Source organism: Coturnix japonica, chromosome 3, assembly GCF_054131305.1.
Source record: "Coturnix japonica strain WE chromosome 3, WE-NBRP24, whole genome shotgun sequence".
NCBI lineage: Eukaryota > Metazoa > Chordata > Aves > Galliformes > Phasianidae > Coturnix > Coturnix japonica.
Genome location: NC_140665.1, coordinates 72,696,138 through 72,706,310, shown reverse-complemented (window position 1 = coordinate 72,706,310; position 10,173 = coordinate 72,696,138). Strand labels below are relative to the sequence as shown.

General features: G+C 39.5%; 1 non-coding gene across 1 annotated transcript; it reads right to left on the bottom strand.

Moving 5' to 3' along the window:
* Positions 1–1,393: 1,393 nt before the first annotated feature.
* On the bottom strand, positions 1,394–1,465 carry TRNAE-CUC (transfer RNA glutamic acid (anticodon CUC)). The gene has a single exon. It is a non-coding gene; the product is annotated as a tRNA-Glu (tRNA).
* Positions 1,466–10,173: the final 8,708 nt, after the last annotated feature.

Genomic DNA, 10,173 nt, shown 5'->3' with positions numbered 1-10,173 from the left:
ATCACAGTGCTAACCTCCTGTCTGAGCCTTATTACACAAAGCATTTGCCCATGCTTTTCCATCTCATTTTAATTGGAGGCAACTGTTCCAGCTGGACTGCCTGTCTTATGCAGAAGATGATGACGTTGTTAACAGGATGCAGGTTCCTCAAACCATCTGTCTCTAATGGCAAGATGATGGGCTATCTTCAGCATCTTCCTACTGGCTGTGTTTTTCAGTGACAATGAAGATAACATTTCTGCTCATGCTTCATCTGATCTAGTGACCGAACACTTGGACTTTTCTGGTAATTCTAATGTGTTTCTAGAAAAGTCTTACTAATGATCTAGCTTTTCTCAGTATATGATATCTAGTTAGTACTTTTTTTCCATATAGTCATGCAAAGATAATAGATTAGAAAACGTAGTATGCAATGATGTTCTCATGTAGCTCATACAGCAATTGTACCTCTGAACTCAGGATACTGGATTCTGAAATTCCGCTTTCCTTTTGCAGTGAATGTGCATCTGTGCTTGTCTGGGCCCCTGATGCAAACTTAACAATAACTCCATCAGAACGACCAGGAGAGCCCTGGTAAAAAGAAGAGCCTGAGAAATGGGATATTATGGAGAATGTCTAATACCGTTATTGTGAGTCTTGAATGAATACACTGTCAGTTTCTTTAGGAAAGAGATAACAGGCAAATTGGGATTGTTTTTAGAGTATCTGATATACTGTCTCCTTTGCTGGAAGAAGAGCAGAGGATGCAATTAAGAAGTTCTTGGTTGGTTTGGGTTTATTTCTCTTTATAGTTGTCTTGCAAAACATCAGAATTAAGAATGAGAAATGATTAAAATGCAAAGCCCCAGAAGCTCTATGTAGCTCTCTCACAGATACCAAGAAGTAAAAAACAGCTTCAGGGTACAGTTGACATTCAGCCTCTGGTACAAGACATACAATAAGAATGTGATGCTCCTAAAGAACTAATCCCATGTACAGACTTATCAAGAACCTCTATTCTGCCTTTTATCCTGGAGAAAACATATAAACATAGAATCACAGAATCATAGAATGGCCTGGGTTGAAAAGGACCTCAATGCTCATTTAGTTTCAAACTAAATGCAAGGTCACCAGCCACTAATCCAGGCTGCCCAGAGCCACATCCAGCCTGGCCTTGAATGCCTCCAGGGATGGGGCATCCACAGCCTCCTTGGGCAACCTGTTCTAGTATGCCACCACCCTCTGGGTGAAAAACTTCTTCCTGATATCTAACCTAAAATTCCCATCCTATTTCTATCCACCCTCATAAACAGTCATTGCCCCACTGAACAATCCATCCTTCAGATCCATACCTGTCCAATTTAGAGAGAAGGATGTGGTAAGAGAATATGTCAAAAGCTTTGAAAATGATAGCTTCCCTGACCGGGAATTGAACCCGGGCCGCGGCGGTGAGAGCGCCGAATCCTAACCACTAGACCACCAGGGACTATATAATATTTATGCTTTTGTCTTTCAGAAGAAATCATAGGAATCACAGAAATCATAGAATCTTTTCTCCAAGAGGAAACATTCAATTGTGAAAGAGGAAACAAATACACAGGATAAACTACAGGTATAGCAGCCTAAGTGAAAGACTGGGACTTTGGGATAGGAGATGTGGGAGATTTTGCCACGAGGTGAGTAACCACTTGAAGTTGTCAAGGACAAAGGCAGATGACAAAGGGGCACAAATGGAAAGGGCTGAGGGAGGGTGAGCATCTTTCCACCAGCTAATATTGAAGTGAAACCTACCTAAGCTGCTGGTTACTTGAGAGATCCTGTCAGTGTTCAGGCAGAATTAATCGAGTACCCCCCACCTTCTCTTATACTTTTTTCTTCTAGTCCTTTTAAGTTTAGCTTAACACAAGAGAGCAAACAAAAAAGTTTGTTATATAGTTATAAACACCAGTGCAGACCCCTGACTTCTCACTCCCATAAGATTTTTCTTCCTTAGGAATGAAATATCACTTGGATTTTTATATGAAATATTAAAAGTGGTTGTACTGACAAGAGTAAAAATGCAAGATTTGGAGAAAACAGTGTAAAAAAGAACACTAAAACATTTAGAAGACTCTAAAGCAGAACCTTCTAGAGGGATAAGGGGGTCATGATCTCTTCCAGAAGGAAGGTGAGAGTGAAGGGATGAGCAGGAATAAAAAGAGAAGTGCATTTTTGAATATTTCAGATGCTGAGTTTTTCCACAGCCTACCACTAACTGGAGAAAAACATGGTGGTTTTCAGGATTTGCTGTGGAAATTTGGAAAGCTTTGTACTCTTGGAAGGACAAGATTCCCACTGTTAAGATCAGTTCAAATTATGATTTGGAGAGCGTAAACACCATTCTAAAGAAACATATTTCCTAGCAAAGGCTGTTCTATAGGCAGAAGTCATTTAAAGATGCTCCTAACTAAAAAGCATTCTGCTTCAAGTGCTTCTCAAACTTTGAGAACACTTTGAGGAGCTCAGGGCTAGGAAAGGGAACACCAAAGACTTACAGTCTCATAATACTTCATAATTATTTTCTCTTGTGTTTTCAGATATTCTGGTATTGATTCCTTTAGCTGGCAGATTTGTGAGATATCTGAGAGCTGGAAGCAGTGAGTAACCAGCAACGCATTCACAGACATCACCAGGGCTTAGGCTATTGTGTCTCTAAAAACTGAGAGGAGAAGATGTTTGTATGGCAGCATAAATGTGTGGCAGAAAAAAAATAAGTATTGTACTCACACACAGAAGCAGTTACTGAAATGTTTGTTGGTAGGGTTTTGTTTTGTTTTATTTTCCCTAAATCAATGAACTATTTTCATTCTAAACAAAAGACAAACGTAAGGATTTGATTACTTCTCAAATATATTAAAATGGCAGGTGTAGGCATAATTTCTACCTGTATGCGTACATTTTTAATTAAAGCAAAATCTCACTGCTCTTGAAAGAAAATATGCTGCAATCAGACCATACAACCACTTTTAATCCTGTGCAATCAGTTGAAAGAGCAAATGTAATCACAGAAGTAAAAAAAATTGGTGCAATTACGCCACATAGCAAAGTTGCTTCTGAAAGACAAAGAAATATATATTAAGCAGTCTGAAATATTATCAATTTAGCATAATGTGGTAATGAGGAATGTGGTTTGGGGGTAATTCATTAGTTGAAACTTTTTTGAGGTAGAGTCCTGTCATTTTATGTGCAGTATTGAACAATTCATTTCCATGCGATTGTTCCAGAGTTCTCAAATCCAGTCTCAAACACTTTCTTTGTTCTTAGCTTTTGGCACCAAAGAAAAAATGTGAATGACACCATTTATATCTAACACCATATCTGGTCTCTGAGACTGTGTACATCAGATGCCAAAACTAAAATCTCTTGTTTAAATTCTAACCTACTTGAGCATTATATGAAATGGCTCAAACCCACTGTTTGGGCTCACTGATGTGAGCAAGATATCATGCAATGATGTTTAGGAAAAACAACCAGTTATTCAAATTTAAATTATCTCATATTTTCCCCAGAATATACACATGCTCAGACACTTGTCAGTAATTAGATGATAAGCATTAAGTGTCTACTCCACAGTAAGCTGTTGATGTACTGAAACCCACAGTCATACAGCAACTTGCCCAGTAATTTTAGGTCTTCTCTGCAGCTAAAAGGCACATCTCAGTGTTTCCTACCACTGAAAATACTAATTGCTGAATAAATTACAATCGAAAGTAAACACAAACCTGAAACAACTGTAACAAAAATAGTACATTACATTCATGCACAACTGGATACAAACACACAGAAATTGCCCTGACAGAAACTGTTTTATCTTTGAAAATACAAAAGCAGATACCCTGGAGGCATGGATCTTGTGGAAAGCACAGTACCTCCAACAGCAATCTAAAAGTCCACCAAGAAACAGTGGGACCAGATGGAACACTGTCAAGTGACAATCCTAGACAATCCTAGTTATATGGATTCACCCCAGAGATTTATGTGGTGGCACCTTAGAAACAGAAAGAACAAGATGGACACCTTCAGTTAGAAAGAAAGTCATCTTTTCTTTTTCTCCGCAGTTAAACTTCTCTAAGGACAATTCTGTGGCTGTGAGATGTGTTGAAGGTTAGCAACCCTTCTGCTCAGTGAGGAGATAGATAGAAGTCATGGCTCTGAAAAATACAAGAAAAAAAGGAAAAGAGGTAGTACAAGGTGTAGGCAGAGTTTAAATTGTAGAGTACAGGATTAAAATTGAGGTGCAGAGTGCAAGGAAACAAAGGAAATTAAGAAAGAGATGTGCTAACTGGATTAAGAGTACGAGAGTGGCAAAAATAAGTTTAAGTCTACCACCAATTTGAGAAAAGAAAAGGAAAACAGCAATTTATGTGTAATACGCATAAATGTTATGTGCTTTCTTTGCCTCAGCTTGGTGAAGAAGGATTAATTGCAATCATTTAATTATTGACATTCATTTCAGAGGGGGATACAAGAACAGCAAAGAAGAGAAAGAAAATTAGTTCTGACAAGACATACATTAAATCTGTCTGCTGAAGAGAAGTGGAAGAAGAAAAACAAGAAATTATCTTTAAAAAGCAGGAAAAAGAATCAAACCTAGAAAGTTACGTATCCATCACCCCAGTTTCAATCCACTAAAAGAATGGATCTACAGAACAACAGGGAATAAAAAAAAGCTTACATAGATCTGTAAATAATGCAACCCATCAAAGGGGCCTAGTTCTTTCTTTGGAGGAGTAGCTGGCCTTGTGGCTGAGAGGGTTTGGTATGATTCAAGTTTAGTGAGGCTCTCAGAGCTATTTTATCTAGATCTACATAGCCAAAGAGGGAACAAATCCTGCAGATGCAATCACTAAAAGTGGGTGAATGGCTGATTGATAGAGTCCTCTTCATAGGGGTTAACCAAGGATTTGCCGTCACACTTCAAGGACATCGAAGTGAGGTCCTACAGGGGTCAGAGTCATTAGCAGTCCCAAGATTATGCTTAATAGCTGAGATGATGGAATGGAGAGTGTGATCGTAAGATCTGAGAATGACATCAACATGAGGAAAGAGAAACCGCAAAGAAGGACAGGAATGTAAATAAGCCATGTCTAAAGCCATGGACAAAGAGCTAAATTTAGGCAGAAGACTTTAATATATAATGGGACATATCTGGCTGTCAGCACTTCAGGAAGGAATCGTGCACAATTATAGAATGACGTGATAAAAAAGTGAAATTTTATTCATGGATATATATAAATAAATTATTAGTAAGATTACATCATGCTCATGACTATAGAGGGATAAAGTGGAGGTCAGTGTCTTGGAATGACACCGAACACATGGCATCTGATGGGTGTTATCTGGTAGAGCAATGGGAAAAAGAGAATGAGTCCAGAAGAGATCTCAAGAACATGAAGAAGCTTACAGATATGATTTAGAGGAAGGAAAGGTTCTGCCTCAAAGCAGAACATAATGGACCTGGGAGTTTTCTGCAATGTTTTCCCTTTGACTTTATTTTGCCAGGCTGTACTTCCGCTACAGCTATCTACAGTGACTGTGTCTTTTTTCCTGTTGTCTTATGTAAGTTTCACAGCTTTACTGACTCCACTGCTCTAGGAAAACCATAATACAAATTTATGCCTGTACCTACCTGTAAAGCTATGGTAGAAAGAAGGTGCATGCCAGCATTCTAAGCCTTGATCATCTTCAGATATTCCCTTACTCATTATTATTATTACTCATTATTCCCTTACACCACAGGCAGGATTCTCCCATGTAACATCTGAACTGATGCATCAGAATTTATGTACATTCAGCTTTGTTTCTTCAACAGTATCAGAAGGTGTATTAATGCAGCAGGTGGAGCTATAAATGACAGGTACCAATGGGCAAAGAAGGTGGCTGCCTTCTCCATTCACCAGCCTTGGGGCTGTGTGAACCCAGAGTCACCCACTGACACAGCCACGATGCTCTCTGACAGAGCAAAAAGCTCTGGAGTCAGAAATAGCAGAGAAACCTGAAACTTAGCTGTCAGGGATGGAATTATGGCTATAATACACAAGCTTCAAATATCAGTCAATCTGCAATATTTTCTTCAGGCTGTGACTTTCTTCTTGGAATGATAGAAATAATAATTGAAAAAGATGTATTCTTGAATACTCTAAGGACTGGCTGACATCACAGTTTAATGTGTTGATTGATATAAGTTGCCTATTTTCTTCTGCTATTGATCTCTCTGTAACTAAAAATGCAAAGCGGGAAACAATCCATGGATATCTTTACAGTTACCCTGCTACAGCAGTATCTCACATCTTGTGCTCATTCATCTCTGCAGGAAAATAATTCTCTTGTGTTTAAAAAATAGTTCTAAGAATTTCAGAAAAATAAATGCTTCAATGCAGTGATAAGGTTGTGATGTGACAGTGTACAGTCATGCAGTGCTGTTTTTATCGAGAACAACCCATACATTTGGCATTTTAGAAACAGAATCACAGTGCTACAGCCCTGACTCTCCTCAGCCATGTCCAGGTATTAAAACAGAAGAAAAATGTGGCACAGGGCAGAACAGGATATACATCTGTTTGCCTTGTGTCTAACCACCTAGCCCTTCAAAATCTGCCTGTGCTAAACTGCATGAGCCCTTGACCGCATCGATCTTGTATGCATTATGCCGAACCGTAACTGTATTTCCCATTGCTAAACCCATACAGTGCTTTCAAATATAATTCTTTCTGGTTATAGCTGGCCTTAACAGGATAGAGAGTAGAGTGAAGGCAGTGTGGCTATGCATTGCAGTGTGATATTTCTTGGTTTTCTAATATTTTGAGTGTTGCTGAATTCACTGTTCTGGAAAGACAAGGCTTATCCCTGGGCATTGATTAGCTTAGAAGGATTTATGAAAAAAGCACATTCCCTCTGATATGGTGGAGTTTATGTAGCATAGCACCAAAATGGTTGTTCACAGGACCTGCAGCATTTCAATGCTGTGGCTAAGTAGTATGCTTTGTTTCTCAGTGATACAAGGGGCATATCTCAAATGCTCATGCACGTGGTGTTACGTGAAGACAGGTACATTGATGTCCCTGCAAGCAAAGAGTCATACCTTAACAAGCCCATCACACATGCCATAAGGCTGCAGCTACTTCCCATGGTAATAGACCAGCAGTTCTGGTCAGTTTTTTATACCTTCATTTGCTATAATGAAAGGATTGGTACTGGAGAGAATTTGTCAAGAAGACAACTCAAGACTCGTCCCTAGTGATATTTGCCAAAGTCAGCTACCTGGCTGGGTCCTCTTGGGTCTACTATTTTCCTCAAAATCAAAGGAGTCCTGAATTTGATGAGTTTCTTTTCCTTGAACGTCTGCTCCTGAAATGCTTGTTGTACATAGATAGTTGTGCTGTCAGATTCAACTCATTGAAACATGTGTACAGCTAATTTTAAGCTCAGGTATATAAGCTGTCCTGCCAAGAGTGGTGTATTTGATGTGAGGTGGAATAGTATTAGACAGCAGAAGGGCTGAATTCCCAAAGTGCTCAGCCAGGGCTCCTGCAGAATGGAAACGAGATGAGACAGGACACCTGCACCTTTGCACGGAGGGTGGCTGTGAGCGTAATTGCATTGTGTTGGTGTCAGCGGCTCTGACAGAAACTGGAGATGAATACCACCAGTTTTCCCTGCTGGACTTTGTGCAGTGTAGGACAATGTTCAGCACAGCAAACAGAGAAATAGTCTTTTTTTTTTTTTTTTTTTTTTTAAGAGTCCCAGCGCATGGACAAAATGAAATTTAAACAAACACTGAAATCACAGAAGGAAAGAAGCAGATAGACAAACACATAAAACAAAACAAAACAAAAAGAAACCCAGCACCAAACAAGACCAGTCAGGTCAGCAAAGTACAAAATTAGTCCAGATTCGCAGAATCTGTTCAGAAAACTCTCATTTTTTATTTTTTATTTTTTTTTTTGTCATTTTGGGAAAAATGGTAAACATTCAACCCTTTTGATTCCAGTATTTGAGAAAGGAAAACAAAAAAAAGAAAAAAAAATCAGAATTGGTGCCTGGTAAGCTGTTGGGCTCTCAAAGTTCAACTGCATTATGCAGGTGCACTTATTTGCACAGATGCAGTGCTGTGTAACTGATGTGCTGCTGGCTGCTCCAGCAGTGGCCACCCTTCCTTTCCAGCTCCTCTTTCCCTCGCTGCCTTCTCACTGTGGATCAGTAATTTTTGTTTCTGCATTTATCTCTCCTCCATGACATTAGATACAACCTCATTTTTTTCTCTTCCATGCTCAAATTCCCCTGCTCTCCTTTGTGCCTTTCTCTCCCTCATGTATTATTTTTCTTATCTAGCTGATCCCAGCCTTTTTTAACCCAACTGCTCTTCATCAATTTACAGAGTTTCCCTTAATGAAGATAATTCCCACTATCCCCCACCTATGTTGTTCCTACATCTTCACCAGTCTTCCCCCATGGATATCTATCTGCTACCATCTTTTTCAGCTCAGGAGCCCCCCATCTTCTCTGTCCCTTCACCCTTGCCCCAGTCAAATCTCAATTTCATCACTATTTCAGTGTTTGAACTGAAAATCTCCATTTCTGTCTGTGAACAAGAATAAAACTAACGCAAACGATGACAAGGGCTTTGGAACAGAGAAGTGAAATTTCATATTTCTTCTCTGGGGATCACAACCAGACCAGACATGGCTGCTTTGCTCTCAGTGTGAAATAGTTCCACACAAGTATTACAGACTAGATGGGTTTCAGTTTAGAGTTACACAAAAGGCTGCACACTAGACACGTTTTTTGGTCAGTCCCTAGTTTGTTCTGCTTTGAGTAGTAGAACACTGAAGAGACTCATGCTCTAATTTTGCTCTTCTGATCTTCTTGCTGAACTTTCTGAAAATCACTGTGTTCTGTCTCTGAGATTTTTACATTGCATATCCATCTTACATGAGTTCTCTTTGAGACAGATTTCTCAATAGCTATCCTCCTTGAACTGTGAGTGCTGCAAAACCAAATGGTGATGTTTTGGCACACACCATTTGAGGCAGATAGCCTTACATTGGTTTCAGCTTTTCTTCACCATTTCTAGTTTCATCATACTCCATTTCAATGCTTATATGGTCCCTCCTAGTCCATCTCTTTGTTTGTTCTATATAAAAATCAGCCAGACTTTTCTTCTGTTCAGCCTGGAAGTTAACACAGGAGCACTGTGCAGCACAGAAGAAAAGTATCTATTCCTGCCCTGAGCAGCTGGAAAACATGATTACTAGAGAAGCCTGATTCTCAAAACAGACCATGCTCTTGGGAAAGAAAAGTATGAACTGATGAGAACTGTGAGCCTGCTGGGAAACAATAGACCCATCAGGCTCTTCAATTCCAGGTCATTTCTGGAATAGAATTTTTCCAGGTGTGGGCACATTTTCCACAGACTTTCTCAGGGAAGCCAAAGCAGTAGAAACCATTCATGCAAAAATTCAGAACTTGAATCTATTATTCTGATGAAGAGATTTTCTGTATTTCTCTCTGATGTCAAGAAGAGAAAGAATTTTTTTCCCAAACCATACTTTTTGATTTGGCTGAGCTTCTTTTGCTGACGTTCCTATATTCAAAATTCAGGCAATAAACAAGTGCATAAAATTCTGTATGGAAGAGGAAGATGAGATGAATATTTCTCCTTCTTTTTGAGGAGGGAACAAATAATCTGTGAAAAGCTTTTTTTTCCCGGAATGATGACCAACATTCATTGTTATGTGTGCTTGGAGCTGCTTCTAAAGCAGAACCCCCTTTGGTCTGTTTGAGCTCATACTCACACCTCCCTGTGTGCTTGGTGGCATTCTGCTTACTGGAATGAGATCTTGGAGCCAGCTTCCCAGCACTGACATGCCACAGTGTGGGAGGTTTCCAGGAGTAACGTGCCACCTGCTTGGATAAGGAGTACACCACATGTTACAGAATATTGTTTTCCCCGTTGCATTTGCCTTGCTTTTCCAGTTAGTGTTTTTAAAGGAACTGAAAAGAATGCATTTGCTAGAATATAAAAACATTATTAATGCATTGGCTACCTGTATCATAATAACAACAGTAATACCGGCAGTGTGCATAAATCACCATGTTCTCATGGCTTTGCACACAAAGAGCTGCTGGATGCCTTTGCTGCTGGTCAGCTGTGTG